The 18,132-nt window shown below is 42.1% G+C and overlaps 1 protein-coding gene across 6 annotated transcripts in view; it reads right to left on the reverse strand.

Moving 5' to 3' along the window:
- PLCE1 (phospholipase C epsilon 1) overlaps nt 1-1,084 on the reverse strand; it is a 129,697-nt gene extending 128,613 nt beyond the window's left edge. For 5 of the 6 annotated variants that reach the window (XM_035137908.3, XM_088670332.1, XM_035137906.3 and 2 more), the window contains exon 1: nt 768-1,084. The gene's annotated coding sequence lies outside the window, so the exon portion shown is untranslated. The remainder of the gene's footprint in view (nt 1-767) is intronic. The other variant, XM_088670331.1, reaches the window with a different exon arrangement.
- Nucleotides 1,085-18,132: the final 17,048 nt, after the last annotated feature.

An 18,132-nucleotide genomic window follows, 5' to 3' on the forward strand; every position in this document is an offset into this window, starting at 1 on the left:
TCCCCAGCAGGGACCGCCTGGGAGCGAGCCCTTTTCATTGTGAGATCAAGTGCCTTCCCACGGGACGGCAGGGATTTCCCTTCTCCGCCCAACCGCACACCTGCCAGGTGGTGGTGGAGATTAGTATCTGCCACGGCAAGCAGAGCCAGGCCAGGCAGCTAAGCACTTGCGCAAAGCTTTCCTTCTTTGGGAACTTTTACACGTGCGCACGCACATACACGTGTACTCCCCTCGTTTGACTGCAGAGACAGGACCTCCGCCGCTGTCTCTGTTGCCTTTTCTTCCGACGCATCAGCATCCAGCAGCCAGTCTGCACTGTGCAGGCTTGTCTCGTATTTCCCTCGGTCCATCTAGGTCTTTACTGTACAATGCGCCCCTCTAAGGTTTCAGTTCCGGGAGGCAACTCTCCCCCGCCCCCTCCGGCTCGAAAAGAGCGGCGGGGATACCTTTGGAGAAGGGCTCACAGCTCAGCACCTCGATACACTCATCGGATTTTGCCCGGGATCTTGCAAACTGAGTCTCACGCGTGCGTTTGCACGCGCGCGGGGAATCCCGACCCGAGTTCATTAATGCCCTGGATCTGTAATAAGCAGAGTGGTCAAGATAACTCACAAAAGATCTGGTGTCTTTTGTGTGTTAAATCAATCCAATAATCAACACTTGCAGAACAGGGGAGGGTCAGATTTTTTGTTTTGGAGCCGGGCGCTAAAAACGAAGCAGAAAAGAAACAGCTGATTCCCCTCCAAGTTTCCAAGTCATCTTCTTACCTTCGAGGAGCGGGAGGCTTGCCTTTCGCGGTCCCGATCCGTCGTTCTCAGTGAACGGCGAGCAGATCCCCACATCTTTGCAGACAAGGACCTGGTCCCGAGCCATCGCGTCCACCTTTCATCTCCACCCTCCCAACCCACCTCGTCCCCCGATTGTGTATGCGGACTCAGGAGAGGAGAGCGGGAGACCGGCTGATCTGCAGCTTCTGGACGAGGAATTGGCTGCCTTGCTCTCTCGTGTGTGTGTCGAGTGAGTCCCCGCTGCTGCCTCACTGCATTGGAATGTCTGAGCTGACTGGGCTTCCAGGGCTCAATGAGCGAGCCGAGCTGCCGCGCTCAGACCTTGTGGAGCTCTTAATTCACTTCCAAGCCCTGCCAACAGTTTTACACAAGGTGCCTTTTTTACACCCTGCTTTCTCTGTCCAGTGAAAAAATGCAGGCTATCGCAGTGGAAACAATGGCTCGATTCAGGACTTTGTTCAGAAGTGGAGCGCACAGCCTCGGCACTGAACCCTGCTGCCAGCTATTATCTATGGGAAGAAAGGCAGTAAACTAAAAGGGCTCTTTGGGGAGGGGGCAGTGTGTGTGTTTGCGGGGGGGGGGGAGAAGTTTCCATCTGTTTTTTTGGAAAACCACAATTTGACTGGACTGGACATCTTTGCATGCAAAAGATCACACACACACCCAAAGCCAAACAAGGAATTTTTTTGGAACATTACTTTCTCAAGTTGACAAGCAAAAGTTGGCCGAAGGCAGCGGACCATTTTATTCTGGACTTTTATATATGAAGAGCATGGCAATTTTCATAATTATGGTATGTGGAGACCATATCCCAGAACTGGGCTGTAAAACTTGCAGTTAATTTACCACATTCTCTTCCAGTACAGTATCAGGAACACATTCTCACTTAAAAAAAAACTGGGGTGGGTCTGAACTTTTACAATTCACTTTTACTGCTGTACATCAGCCATATACCAAAACATATTCTGAATACACTAGGCATGGTAACTTTATTCAGAAGCCATACTGCAATTAATGCATCTCTCTACACTGCAGTTTGAGCAAAACTCATTTTCTGTCTTATGAAGCCCATTTAGTTTGAGATGGGTTGGGAATAGTTTTTAAATGTTGTACAGATGGGATACAAATCAAAGGTTAGTAGCGTTTTATTAGTGCTGTGGCAATAACATTTACAAGTTAATATAATATTTAAGTGGAGGAAAATAAAGGGCAGTGCCCAGCTTTTAACAGTTAGAGCACTTTTAAAGTTGTGTTGACTTTAACAGGATAAATTTAAGCACATGCTTAACTCCCACTGAAACCAAAGGAAATGATAATTTCCATATGGACTACTAACTAGCAGGGGACTTAAGTGTGTCCAGACCATCGCAAAGAGCTGTTCATACGTAATACCAGAAGAGCATTGCTATGCTCCTTTCTTGATATTTTTATTAAAGGGTTACAGCTTTTGTATTAACACTGCTGTTGATTTGGTGTTTTGCATGTTTCCAGAAGCAAGTCCTACTGTGCCCAGCAGGGCTTACTCCTAGTTGTGCATAGGATTGCTGCCTTAATTTTTTAATTTATGCTTTGACTGGTCTATGCTTCTGATTTAGGAAATTTCCATGTGCCACAGTAATATTTCCTACTTTCCATGACCATACAATGGTCAGTTGGGCAGCTGTCAGCTAGCATACTTAAGGCAGCACACTTGCTATCTTCCTCCAAAGAGACTTTGGCAGCATCAGTTCTGGATCTTGGACTCCCAATCAACCTGTGACATACCTTACTCAGATATGAGAGCTTGATTTGTATATGTGTTACCGTAGGTGGGTCCAGATATCAGTGGCCAATGCAATTCCCTTCATTATGGTACATCAATAAATAGCTGTGTCACTAGATGAACCTTTAACACAAGTTCATCCTGAAAGTATGCATGATAACAAGATCCAGTTTCATGTTTCAATTAAAAAAATAAAAATGAAGCAACTATATCCACATGCTCTTGAGGCATTATTTTCAGAATGGCAACCCCTGTTTCAAGTTCCATCTAGCAAAAAGTTTGATCGATACTCGGAGAGTCCAAACAGACACCATACTTCTGTAGCAACTGCAGATGTGTTCCTTGCTCCAGGCACAAATGCCCCCTTTGTCCAATAGATGAGCTGGCCCTACTCCAACTTCCACTGTCAATTTTAAAAGCAGACCTGTGGAGCTTGCAATTTTTCTAGCAGATTGAAATCCTATAAAGGCATTTTATGTCCATTTTCTCTGGGACTATTTAAAATAAGCTGAGCTAGTTCAGATAGTGTGCCTATATGAATAAGCCCATTTGTATAATTCCATTAGTCTCTTCACTAATCTTGTTAGGCAGTATTCTTATGTTATTTTTAGGTCCCTTTTTCATGACAGACATTTCTAAAGAACACTTATTGATCAATATGCTGCTCCAAAGTTGTAAGTCCTCATTGTCCATGTTATTTATCAGCTTGCTGTTCAGCTTACCACTTGAGACTTGCTACAGCACAAGGCTCACTTCAACTATATTATGACCATCTGTCAACACAGCAGGATCTCTGCCTGCTGGTGTGAGGCAGGCCGACTGATTCTATGCATCTTTACAATGAAGTCACCATCAAGTAAAGGTGCTAAAGGGCTGATTTGGACTTTGAAGCTGATCACCTGACATGTAGTCCCAAAGCCTTACTTTATATTGACATTACGATTACATGCATGGTACGTAAGTTGCACGTGTTTGTGTGTTTTTAATGTTAAAAGACACTGCCAATGCATTGTGGAGGTGAGGCCAACATGAATGAATGTCTTGTATACAAAGCAATTCCTTTGTGTGACTAGGGACAGAGTGGGAGGCGGGAATACACAGCAATACGGAAAGGTGGAACTACTGTCCTGTTCCCAACTTATAGGTTGCAACTTGCAGGCAAGGAGCTGAAACCTTAAGGCAAAGTGAGGAACTACGTCAGAAATATGTTGTACCAGCACTGTGTAACTAGAGGCTGTTGGATCTTTGAGGGCCTGGAACTGCTCAGGGCCAGGATCAAGAACATGTGTGGAAATTGCTGCCTTTCACTCCTGAGTAGACTACAGGGCCGTCTCGGGTAGGTCGGGCGCCCTGGCGCTGAGGCACGGAGATCGCTCCGGCGCCCCCGCCCTTGCAGCACAGCTTCTGCGCAGCTTTGCCGTGCAGCACCCCCCCTGCCGGCCCCGCACCACCGGGACTGCACCTAGAGCCGGGCCTGGTAGACTACATACGGTAGTTGAGAGACCAGATAGATGAATTTCAGAGGAGGCCCTTTTGGAGATCTTCTTGGGAGGTGAGCTTCAGCCTGGGTCCTTCAGAGCCACTGCGCCTGGAATCCTGATGGAGGGCGGGTTCCAGAGCTGAAGTGGGGGTCCTGATAAGGAGAAGTGGAGCCCCTGCCATTGGAGCTCCATCATGTAGTAGGGTATCATCTGTGGATGCAGCCTCTGGCTGTTGCTCAAGAGGTAAAGAGTATCCTGGGTCCTTTGTGCTAGGGGACACTGTACTATCTCTTAAGAGAAGGCTCTGCTAAATGTTCTGCCAACCTCAGATGGTTGGAATATGGTTGGAAGAGACATGGAAGAGGGCATCACCCCCCATTTGTGGAGTCCAAGCTGTCTGTGGAATTTCTTGCACTAAGAGATTAGATTAGTCCCTTGGCTCATGACCTTTAAGTATGAGACCAAATACCTTTCCAAGCACTTTCATTCCAGCAGACTTATGGTTTGGCTCATGAACCCTGCTGCTGTATATTAAGCTGCTGACTGCCTGCTGCAAAATCTGCCTATACCTTGTTATTAGCTTCTCCTCGTGTGCCTGGTTTGCAATTGCTGACAACCAACTTGGATGCCTCCTTCTATATGAAATGCAGAATAAAAATATTGAAATGGGTAAATAAATCGAGCATATAAGTCTAACCGCAGAACACTATGAGCCAGCACCCAGGGAAGGTAAAGTGCACACAGTGGGGTGGGGGGTGGGGGTCCTTCCAAAATACATTCGGAGGTGTGCAGTGATATTTAAATTGGGAACAGCGTAACTTGTGAAGTGATATTATGCAATAACTGGGTCATTCCCAAATGACAATAAAAACACTTTGAATTGCCCCTGCACCAGTGAGGCACCAACTGCAGTACAGTAGAAAACACAGAATTCAGACCATTGGTCCAACTCTGAGGTCTGGAAAGTTTGTGTAAAACAGTTTCTCTAGAACCTATTAAACTGCTTGCTCATACAAGAGTATTTGTGCAAGTGTTTAAAAAAACACTGTTGTTTTGAAGTATGAATATAAATGAACAGGTTTTTGGAGTTCCCACTCCCCTTACACAATTTAGAACTGGAAAAAACACAAGGCCGCTTTAGCTATGTCGTCTAATGGATGAACAAGAACTTAATGCTGTGCTTTTCTAATTAAAACTGCTGAACTGATGTGGTTTTCCAAGATTTATTATAATTGAAAGGGTTATTACGACTTAGTAATAATAAAAATCCAGGCAGACTTTATTAAGGAAGCATAAAAATTGCTGGTGCCATATTCCAGATAAAACTGAAAGAGCTGTAGCTTGCTCTCATTAATACAAGCTAAACCCTCTGCAGGGTTAACTAGATTGTTTGCACAAAAGTGTTGGAATGAAAAAGAGCAGATGTGGGAATATGGATTTTGAGCAGAGATGTTGCATAGATCAAGGTAGGATGGGGAAATCAACTAGTAGAGAGCATCCTCAGATTCTGACCAGCTCTTCACTCCTGGTCCGCAACAAGGCCAAATCCTTGAAGTTTTACCCTTGCAAAGTTTTAGAAGGCAACATCTACCTGGCATGATTGTCAGAGCAATCCTATCACCCACTTACTCAGAACATGGGGTGAGACAGATGCAACCTCTGCATTTGTGCGATGGCCAACATATCCTATACATGATCAGTTGGAAATCACAATCCAAGCTCACCAATCAGGAGCTATACCAGCAAAGGCACCCACCAAGTCTTGCCCACACACACAGGGAGCCGGTGAACTCGCAATGGTGGGAATATCCCTGCAGAAGGTCACCTTCTTGCATTCACAATACACACAATGACCCCATAGCATCTCCCACTCTTGTGGTGCAGATGGCAATCAGTCCATTGACCCCCATTGCTGCAAGTCTTCTGCAGGCAGAGGTTCAAATGTCCTAATGCCGTAAACAGGTCACATGCATTATTTTTTAACACAACATTCAGGAAGGAAAGATCACATGACAGCACACAGTTTCACTCAAATAAAACTGGGAACTGTCGTTCACGCTTCATAGAGCTACGATCCCCTGTACCCTGAACAAACGACAGTTCCTGGGATTTTGGGGTGAAAGCTATCGGCTTTAAACGTATGATCTTCCTCGGCCCCCTGCCCCCAATTGTCTTGAAGGAGATCACCCTTCAAAAGGAAGCCTCATTTCAAAACCCTGCACCGACCCAATAAATCCCCATGTTATTCCTATTCACGCATTAGTTGTTTAATTTGGGCCAACTCATAATCTAGAAATAGGTATGGGAAACTACTGTTTGTCTACCTATACAAAGTCTTTTTGTTCAGCCTAATGCTCTTCCCTCTGGAATAGAAGTTTTCCAGTTTTCTTTGCCAACTCCAAATGCTTTCCTTACTTTGTTGAACAGGCAAAGGCTAAAAGCCTAAACAAGACTTTAAGCAGAATCACCATTTTAAAACATCCCCAATAATGACAAGCTTCAACTGTTCCTACCTTGTAAACCAATTTTTTTGCCTGCTTTATTTGCGGACCAAAATTCCTCCTCCTAAGCTGTCTTACATCTTTAGTCTATATAATGCCAGAATATTTATATACTTTCGTGCCCAATCTTTATCTTCATTTTTATCTTGGATTAAATAAACATGGCTCCCGAATGGGGCTATTTGAACACATCACCTCCAACTTTGCAAACGGTCAAACCTGCCATCTCCTGGAACTCATTTGGTCTGTGTATCAGTCCATCCATCATGCAGTGCATCCAACAGTTTTCTCAGTGCTAGTGATATGTCATCAGCAGTAAGCTGATAGCATGAGTCTCTTAGTTTCAGTTTTAAATAAATAATAAAGCAAAGAGCATTCCAAGCCTTCGCAGAGAGAGCATGTCTATCACAGGAAGCAACCACAGCTGGCCCCCAGACTGCCACAGAGGAGAGACTAGATATTCCATTACATGGGGAAAGTTTTCCAAACACAGGAATTAAGCAGTGACAACTATTTATTACACACACACACACACACACACACACACACACACACACACCCCAACATATATAGTAGTGACTGCATACACAGTAGTGACTTAGTAATAAATCAAATATTATTTATAGAATAGCACATGCTGGCATGCAGATTTCAAAGGTCAGCAGCCCATTCCTGAACCTGTTTTACTCAGAAGTAAGCGCCACCATGTTCAATGAGTAAGTTCCTTCCAAGAAACTGTGCGCAGAACTGCAGCCCAAGTTACATGTAGAATGAAAGTCAAACATCCCACATGATAACCTGTAAAATATTGTTGGATATCAGTTGTAAAATGTGAAACTTCAAAAGCTGACAGCGATCAGATGTCCCCCTGAGGGGTTTTCTTCTATTATTTATTGAGCAGAAATGGTCATTCATCCTATCCTCCAGCACTGGGCTGTATCTGATACTGCAACTCTACTAGTGCAAGAGACTTCAGTCCATGCAAGGGAGCTTCCTCTCCTTCTACTGTCTTCTCCAGCCCCGCACCCCCATTCAGATCTGGGTGGTTGGGTTTGGAGCTGTGCAAAGGGAGGAGAGAAAAGAGAAGAGAAGAGAAAAGAGAAGTGGAACTACATGCACAGATTACAGGTAGGTAGCAGTGTTGGTCTGACGTAGTCGAAACAAAAAATTAAAAAAATTCCTTCCAGTAGCACCTTAGAGGCCAACTTTGTCATAGGTATGAGCTTTCGTGTGCATGCACACTTCTTCAGCACAGCATCTATACTCAAAGTGTGACATTATATGATGTGAGCCCTCAAACCTATATGTCAACAGTGATGGTCAGTTTGATAAGAGAATTTCATCCTGATATGCAGTTAACTCCATCTTCTATGTTTAAAACTCCTGTAGAAAAAGTAAGCGAAGCATCCTACGGAACACAATAACGCTGAGTTTTTATTTTCCAGGAGGCAGTGACACATTTAATTCAGATTCCAATACATTATTGCTTTTCTCAGATTCAGGCAGCCTGATTAGGTGTTTTGAATGTAAGAGTACTTACACAGCTTTCCACGAAGCTTGCCAACCAATCCCTGTGCAAGGAAATAAAAATGAAATTGGCTGTACTGTATTGGGCTAGTACAATAAAAAAGAGAAGGAATGTTTAAACACCACATGTGTTATTTAATTATTGGGGATTATTAAGCATTGCTATTTTTTTTTTAAAAAAAAGTTTCATCACCGTGGGCCTGCATAGGTATCTTTTGCTCTAGGCAGCCTACTAAATTTAAAGTTTTGAGCAATCCTGCATTCTATTATTAGTTTCTGGATACTATTGAATTGTCGTCTTCTTTCTTTGTCTTTTAGAATAGAGCCACTTAGAGATTTTATTTTGATAAAGTGGTTTATAACATTTCATAAATATGAATAAAATATTGATTAAAAGCAGCAGATAACAGCAGATGTTAACATCCAGTAAAAATGTACCATAATAAGAAGCAACAGAGCAATGTATAGGGCACTAAGCAGAAAGAGGCTTTAATATAAAATCATGGAGATACAGGCCACTTTATTTTTCCAACCCTGCATGGAATTAGAAATCCAGCCAGATGGGCAGGGTATTATTATTATTATTATTATTATTATTATTATTGCTACAGTCTGGAATTGATTGAGTTAGTCACCATGACTTCAAGATCTTTTTCCTGGTTAATCCCAACCAGTTCAGATCCCATAAGAATGGATGTTAAATTAATCTAAACCAATATAGCCAATATAGCATGGGGTCCAGATGAATATTAAGGGATCTCCAAAGCCTAGGTGCTGCTATGGCAAGAGATCAGTTCCTAAGAGATGCAGAAAACACACTTTCAAAGTGGTTGAGTAGGCTCCTAGAGGAGAGTTAACCCTTCAAATTAACTGGCTCCAATGTGCCAAGGTCTTTATATACTAGTAAAATCTTGAACTTGGCCCAATAACAAGTCAGCAGCCAGCAGAGATCTTTAAGCAGAGGTGTAATATTTTGACAGAACCTCACTGCCGCCAGTAATCATGCTGCAGCATTCGACACCAATTGCCATTTCCAAACCAACTGCAAGGGTGCCCCATGTAGAGTCCACTGCAGTAGTCCAGCCTTAAAGTGACCAACGCCTTGACTACTGTGATCATGCTCAGGTCAAGATGAATATACAGTACCTAAGGGTGACTAAGTTATTTTACTTCCTGAAACAGAAAATCCCACAAGCGCCTCTCCCCGGTAGTGAAAATAAAAAGATAATACAATTTGCTGCCCTTTCATGACATGCTAAACAAGCTGTCTAGTGAAGTAGTCTCATTCTACCTAATGGGGGGCTTGCCTTGGTTTAAAACCAGCCCTAGACGTGCTTTTAGCTGAACTGGCTTGTGAATATCCAGAAGAGGATTTGATAGTTGTTGTACAAAATGGTTATGCATGTGGCATGTGGAGAGAGATACACTTTTTCCACCAGTGGTTTGCCGTTAAGAAAGCATCTTTATCAAGAAGTTCTTACCACAAACAACACTGTGATTTAAGACAAATCTCCAAATGGTTTTTTTTTATATAAAAAAAATTCTAGTAAAACCCCACTGCTGTCTCTTGGGAAATTATCAGTATTTTCCAGCAGTTTATAGCAGCAAAATTAGGAGAGACTCAGAATCATGAGTGATTCATAGGAAGGGTGTGCAGACAACTTGTGCTTTACCAGGAAAGCTTGTAGTGTGCCATATGGATGGAGGAGTCAGGTTGAGATCCCAGAATATGTTTTGCTTCAGAAGTTCAAAGGAGTTGTCATGAAGACAACCTTTGTGGCATCAGAGGTGCAGCTAATGTTTGATGTTTTAATTTTCTGGAAGCCACTCAGGGTGACCGGGGCAACCCAGGCAGATGGGAGGCATATACATTTATTATTATTATTATTATTACTACTACTACTACTACAGAAATAAGCTGAGGGCAGGAATGCATAGCTGTCAAGTTTTCCCTTTTCTCACGAGGAAGCCTATTCAGCATAAGGGAATTTCCCTTAAAAAAGGGAGAACTTAACAGCTATGGGGATGGGCAGGAAAAGATTCCTGTTCCGAGGGATCTTTTAACCATGTTGAATTATAATATAAACCAGAAATTCAAAAATAGAAGGAGGCATTCTCAGGGTACAATTCAGGGAGGCAGAATACTTTGCCTTTTTGAGATAATGGCAAAATGTGTTGCAGTCTCAAAAACATATGGATCGTGGACAATAAATGCAAAATTTTCTGTGCAGTCCGATCACATTTACCAACAAATTAATAACCCTACAGCAGTCAGCTTTTATGACTACGTATAAAAGTCCAGTCCTAGTAATTTAAGAGGGCCCTCGCAAGAGTTATGAAAAGCAGCCTGATATTTTAAAGGAGGAAACTCACAGTTGGAGAAAGTTTTGAAACTCTGCTTGTCACCAGAATGTGCGCTCCCCACAGGTCATGACTCAGCAATCCCTTCCCCTCTGCCCACACTGATTTGCTTGCTACTTTTACATCTGAAGAACAGCTGAAAGTGGGGCGAGATGGTCAGGAAATGTGATCACTTGCGCAACATTTCGAGCTGGCAACCAATCTGGGTCTCCCTACTGCTAAAGCCATGCATACTGAATAGACCAAAACACCATCTGAGGGAGGCGAATCAGCAGTTTAAGATGCCGGGTGCTGGAGTAGTGAAGGAGGTGTATCCACTTCACTTTACAATGAAGTTCCACAACAGAGGGAGGGAAGCCCTGACCACCCTAATTCTGACTAACAAATTGACTCACCATGTGGCTAGCAGACGGCCTTATGAAATGTGCACCACTCTCTCCTAGTATGCCTGCCTTAGCCCAGCAAAGCCAGCCAGCTCTCAAGTCCCATGGGTAGCCGTTTCAGAGCAAAGGCAAAGACAGATGGAGGTGGAATGGAGTGTGGACTGTGAGAGAAAGGCTAAGCAAAAGCAAGTTGCCATATTGGAGCAGTAGAATCTATAAACTGAGCACAAACGAGTCAGGAACTATAATCAAAGGAACTTGGATGTTGTGGATATATGGTATTGTGTGAGCCGCTGAGTTAGGATGAAGTGGGCAGTGGAAAACACTATTGTCAGACTCAGGAGTATTTTTGGCAATGGCAGTTGGATATCATTTACATCAGGGGTGGGGCACCACTGGCCTGCAGGCCAATCCTGTCCCACAAAGTCGTTTTTTTAAAAAAATGTCCACCTGCCAATCAGCTGAAATCACTCTGATGACATCCTCTGATGGGCAGCAGAGGGGTTACATTCTGCATTGGCAGCACATGCCAGTTCCCATTGGTTACATGTGCCAGTCACGTGTGATGACGCAGTATTGCTTCAGAGCTGCCAATAAAATTTATGGCTTCTGCTAAAGGGTCTTGCATTGTCTCCCCCTCTCTTAGACTCTGGCTCTGTACTCATTGGGTCATCTCTGGACCAGGAATAAGCTTTCCTGTTATGTTACAAAGACATGTTCTCAGCTGAATGAAATTTATAGTGCTTGAGTCTGTTAAATCTTATCTAATTTTGGATATCTAATTTTAGTATTTTATATTGCATAATCCTTTTATTTTTTGTTGTTTTATATTGCAAGCTGCTTTGGGTGTTATTTTAACAGAAGAGTGGGGTATAAATATTAAATCTAAATCTGAACAATTTTGATTTGATTTTATACCTTGTGAGTCGATTGATAGAGAATGTTATTTCAACATATGTCCATGCCAATAGGCTGGCTGAAGGAATGTACATATTCGTTGTTTAGGATCAATGAACTTTGCATTCAACATCCAGTCTACTATTTCCTTTCAGTTAAAAAAAGATTAGATTCTCAGAGACTGAAAACATTGTTTTGGCAAACCTATTATGGAGAGGGCCAATCCACAGGCAAAATAATTCAGTCAGAAACTAAAAGAACACACTTGATGTAGAACAAATTCATGTGAAGTGAAGTTGACTTACATTGAGGGAGGAATGGACAAGGATAAGTGAGATACAGACTGGGAAAGAATAAATAAGGTACATTGTAGCGGTAAGAGTTTCGGATTTGGACCAGGAAGACCTGATTCCAGTCCCTGCTTAGCCAAGAAGCTCATTGTGTGTGGCCTTAGCTTAGACAAACTAGTAAGATACATGCTGCCCAAAACTCTTAATGCATCACTTGTAACTGTGTCCACAATTTTGTAGTGGTAAATAGCAAGTGCAGAGGGTATGATGGGCAACCTGAAGAGGGGATTGTAATTCTTTCTTCTACCCTTGTTGTCCTAATAGAAATTGTTTTCCATTCGAAGTTGCTGTTAGCCCTAGAAAGGAAGCTCTGTTTGGTACCAACTAGTAACTAGTAACTCTAACCTAGAGCTAGCAGTAACTTGGAGAAGGGGTTTTTTCACAGAAACTGTTGCAGAGGGAAAGGGGTGAAACTCCCCTTTCATCATATCCTATTTCATGTCATATGTAATTTGGCCCTATCTCACAGCGGTCATGGGAATCAAGTTGGGGAAGTGCACGAATGCTGCCTTGATGGCCTTGGAATGCCATAACCAGTACATAATTTCTCTATCCAATATGCTGCAAACTTCTTAGAGCTGCCTGCTTTGATTTCCCTTTGCTTATCAGAGACTCGGTTTGAACAAGGCATTTACTCATTTGCAAGACTGGTCTTTTTGCTCCACATTTCTGATATTTGCAGAAACAATAACGATGCAAAGAAAGACCTGGAAATAAGGCAGCATTTCTTTAAATTAAGAGAGTCCTTCCTACCATTCATTAGAATTTTAATCCCATCATTGCTCTGTCTTATGGTTTTCTGACAAAAAACAAACACACCCAATGAGCCAATAAGCGCGGTCAAAGTCTAGTCAAACAAAACCAAGCACCACATTTCAAAGGTAAAAGAAAACAGAGGAAAGCATTACTTTTCTCTAGGAGCACATGCGCATGTGCACTCTCAGTCTAAAAGCAACACATTTCATTCCGCATTAACACAATTGTACTTTTTAGCAAGTATTTTCACCATTTCACCATATATCCAGATGAGATAGATGATAACTGATAGATAGACAATAGATAGATAGATAGATAGATAGATAGATAGATAGATAGATAGATATATGATAGATAGATAGATAGATAGATAGATAGATAGATAGATAGATAGATAGATATAGATAGATAGATAGATAGATGATAGACAGATGATAGATAGATGATAGATAGATAGATAGATAGATAGATAGATAGATAGATAGATAGATAGATAGATGATAGATAGATAGATAGATAGATAGATAATTTAGATCTTCTTGAATGGTAAGGTATAGGGAGCTCAGTGTGCTGCTGGCCTGGTGCCAACATCAGTCTGTTGCTCCTCCCACTGTGCACTGCTGCTTTCCCTTTCAGTAACCAGCAGAAACAAATAGACATCGGGAAGCCCTGTTACCTGATGCTGCATCAAGGAGCTCAAGGTGCATGTGGTTCCACCTCCCTCTCCATTTTATCCTTGCAACCCTGTGAGGTATGCTGGGTTGAGAGCTGGTAACTGGCCAAAGGTCACCCAGTGAGCTTCACGACTGACTGGGGATTTGAAACCCAGCCTCCCAGGTTCTAGTATGGAACTCTATATAACCACTATACCACCCTGGCTCTCTTCACTGCTCTGCTGTGAAGTTACTCTGCTCTAGGTAACTAGTTAGATAAGTAGATAGAAAGTCTATGCCTTCTGAGATAATTTTAAAAAATTATAACCAGACTTGTTTCAACTGCTGCTGTGATGCTTGATTTGCATAGCTTCAACCAAGGCCAAAATATTGTCTAATCCAGGGGCCAGCAAACTTTTTTCAGCAGGGGGCTGGTCCACTGTCCCTCAGACCTTGTGGGGGGCCGGACTATATTTTGAAGAAGAAAAAAGAACAAATTCCTATGCCCCACAAATAACCCATAGATGCATTTTAAATAAAAGCACACATTCTACTCATGTAAAAACACACTGATTCCCAGACTGTCCCCGGGCCAGATTTAGAAGGCGATTGGGCCGAATCCGGCCCCCAGGCCTTAGTTTGCCTACACATGGTCTAATCTAACAGGAGTGAGTTAGTTCTGCCCCATATATATGGAGCAGTTTTCTAATTTGTGCTCATTGTGGGATGAGTGATCCACTGTGTCCAGGACCTCCACAAGGGGAAAGGGGCACATCAAGGCAGCAGAAAGTGGGCACTTGAGATCCTGTCACTGCAGCACATGTCCCTTTGCAAAGCACCTTTGTGTTACAAAGTAGGTGTGAAAAATCACTGTCACAAGTTCCCCAATGGCAGGTGGTGGGCGAGCAGGTCATGGTTCCTTTTTTGCCTTTGCCAGTACAAAGCAGAGAATCAAGGCCCTTGCTCCACATCATGGAATTGCTGTGTGCCTCCTAACCAAACCTATTTTGGCCTCTTTATTTAAAATATTTGTAGGCTATCATTAATGGAAAAGCTCTCCCAAGGCAGTATACAATAAAAATACAATACAGAACAACAGCAATAAATTAAGTCAGTAAAAGTAAGTCGAGCCATTTCAAAGAAGTTCCAAAAAGCCATCACATAACTACCACAAAAAACATCAGCAGGACACAACTCAAGATAAAACAGATTAAAAACAAATGAGGGAGCCATTGCTCTTCCAGAAACCTGGACGTGGTTTAGACTGAAACACTGTGAAATGATTTCAATATATGGCTTGAAGAAAAGAGTCCTTCCCTCCCCACAAATCTTTTTTTTTAAAGGCCTATTGTGCTGCATTAAATGCAACTGGGCTGGAAATTGTATAATAATATCAGAGCAGTGCAGGCCTAGCCTACAGGCAAGTTAATAGAGATTAAGGAATAACTTTTACAACTGTCCCATATAGCTGGGTTACATCTGATAGGAAGAGGAGAATTGAAAGCACATGAGAACAAACAGCCTGGAGTCACACTGGCCCTCCGGGAAAACATCACTTCCTCCTCTCGGAAAGATAGAATCGTCACATATTAAAATGACCACGTGCATGTCTCTTGGGAACATTTGTCTCTCAGGAACTTTTAACAACGTCTTGTACAGCTACGGCAACTGATGCAGGAGAGCCAAAATGAGATGGTCTCTGCAGTTGCCATTTTCCACAGCCTTGACTAAAATATTTCAAAGTTGGATGAAATTTGATAGATGCTGCTCTCCTCTCATCACTGCATATCCATCACGGGATGAATGTTTACCTACCTTGCTACTGTTAAAAAGATACAAGCAACCTAATGTATAATCATTCCATAGACTGAAAGTGTAAAGAATCTCACCTATGAGGAAATGGAAGTACAGTATGGGTTTAACCAAGACAAGCTTATCTCTCTGTGAAGAAAGACCAGTCTGTGAAGAAAACACACTCATAAAAACATCTCTGTATAAAGGTGTTGTCACATCCTTCCTCTCTTTCATAACTAAACAAGGTCCTATGTAGTAAGCAAAAATACCATTATTTCCACTGAAATATCAAGGAATGGGTGACTCTCACCTTTTACACGCAGACACTCAAATTTGACTATTTGACAGGTCTCGGGATTCTTCAAAAAGGAAGTTCCCTCTTTTGATTGCATTCAGAGAAATAAAACTACATTGTAAACATATCATCCAATCATCCCCAGACTGGTGAAAGAAAATATCCAAAGACTATATGTAATGTCAACCACCATGAAGCAGGACTTTGATATGGAGCAAGATAATAGCAGTGAATAGTGGGTGGGCCAATTCTGAACAATAGTTTCTTGTGAGTGTCTTTCATTCTGTGTTTATCTTCTTAATTCCTTATAAAATTTGACATCCCACCCTCCAGTCCAAGTAGCACTTACAATTTCAATAGAAAAGTAAACAAACTAAAGAGCCAAACCAAGCTTAACATTAAATGCATCGTTTCAAGTGCTGTAGTTATTCTTTTATTGTTAAAAGCTGCCTGCAGGGCTCTCTAAGGTTTATCTTCTCTCAGACTAATTGTGCCTTGATGGGGGAAGAGAAATGGGATGAGAGAGTATGGGACTCATTCCTGGAGAAGAGCCCAATGGCCTGGGACGTGCTGATCTGGATTCTGGAGAGAAGTTCAGCTTATTGTCAAGAGATAGCCCCAGCTCAGTGACAGCAGTCATCCCAAGCATGGTAAAAGAGGTGTCTGATTCTGTCTCGGTTCTACCTCCTGTTACCGTAGTGAGACCTTCTCTACTCTGGAAAGGTGCCTGAGCTTATGTTGGACAGTGAACTGGCTGTGTTCACTCCATCTCCAATCACATGGCATCAGTTATGCCAGCATGAGCAGACCCAGCCCACAGAAGTTTCTCCTAGTTTGGCCAGTCATTTGGCTCAGAACATGACCCACATGACTGACTCTGTCCACCCTGCTTTTCAAAGGGGGAGCTTGGGATGGCAAGTGTTGAGACAACATCTTAGCTCACAGCTAGCCATAAACCTTGGAACTCTGCTTTCAATGCTTGTTTGCGCACCGAACGATGTTTGTGCTTTGGAATAAGGCATTTGAAAATAATCATACCAAGAGTCCAAGTATTGTGTCTACAAGTGGGACTCAGGACATGAATGAGGGCCCACAAGGTGCCACAATTTGACGGAATCCGGCGGCTGTCAAATTCCTTTTGGGGAAGGGCTTTCTTCTGGAGTTAGAATTCCTCCCCTGCCCCCCCCAGGACTCCCAAAGAGCAGATGCCTCTTTCTGGGAACAAAAAAGTGTCCCTAAACCTTTTTTAAAGTAGTAGAATGAATGAATGAATGAATGAATGAGGAAACAAACACACAAACACCCAGCACCTGTAGATGGGATTTGATCTCAGAGCAGAATGTGACAACCTACCATACTTTTCTTGTGTTTCAAGCTGGACCTGATCCCATAAGAGTAGCTACATTTCATAGAAGAGAATGTGAGCCAACCAAAAAAACTCTAGCAAACAAAGAAGAATGCGACCTTGAAAGCTAACAAGGCAACAAGGACTTGTGAAACCTCAATCTCATTCTCCCAGTTATAAAAATGAATTTATTTAATTACTAGCCGAAGGAGTTTCCTGCTGAGCAGCAATATTGTGAGTTGTTGCCTAACTGTGGTTTGATATTATTGTGCAAGAGAATTACTGATTAACTGTATGGGAAGAAAACATTCTTATCTTCCATAGGTATGCTATGTAATTCTCATACAATGCAGATGCAATCTTCATTTATGAGTTTTCTCTTTTAAGCAAACATCATGAGCGAGCCCATAGTTTTAATTCCACCAAATATGTACTCTGAATACAGAGAAACAGCAGCTTCTACTATTCCCCCACCCTTAAATGATCCAGTAATAAAAATTTAGCAGTTTTTTTAAACACACATGCACACACAAAATTAATAAAGCTGCCAGTATGTTTAGAAAATGTAAGAGTTATTTTCTTGCCTGCAGATCAAAATGTGGTTGTGGCTGGGGAAGTATAACGTAGTAGTATCCTAACTGGAAGATTTAGTTCTCCCCATTATCTTTCTTGGAAAATACAACATAAAACTAGTTAGACACTATGTGGTCAGATCAAAACAGGAATGACAAGAAAACACCTATTTTAATAATAAATATTGCAAAACTCCTCTCTGCCCCCTTTTAGAGTGGTGGGAGAATTACTGGAACTTAATTATAAACTCTAAGAACTGAGCATAATGTGTGTCACCCACGACTAATAAATTTTCAAAACCCTGAAACATAGAAACAATATTAGGGGAGTGCCTCTGAGAACACACAGAGCGTATTTGTCTAGCCATCAAGAAAATACACCTATCACCATGCAAGATTATTTCTCAAGACGGTTTCTTAGTACAGTATCTCCCTGTTTAGAACTGAAGGACTGGCACTGCGCTATTGAACAATAGTGACACCTGCTGGATAAAATAAGCTATCTTTCCCTTGGCATTCATTTTCAATTTAATAGCTCCGTTTCTCACTTCACATGACAAAATGCTGACAATGAGCCCATAAGTTATTCTGTCTATTCTCTTTCCTCCTAAACTGAAAATATGAGATTTTCTCCAAAGCTCATAAACATTTTTGGAAATCTTTGGCA

Source organism: Zootoca vivipara, chromosome 5 (genome assembly GCF_965207765.1).
Source record: "Zootoca vivipara chromosome 5, rZooViv2.hap1.1, whole genome shotgun sequence".
Taxonomy (NCBI): Eukaryota; Metazoa; Chordata; class Lepidosauria; order Squamata; family Lacertidae; genus Zootoca; species Zootoca vivipara.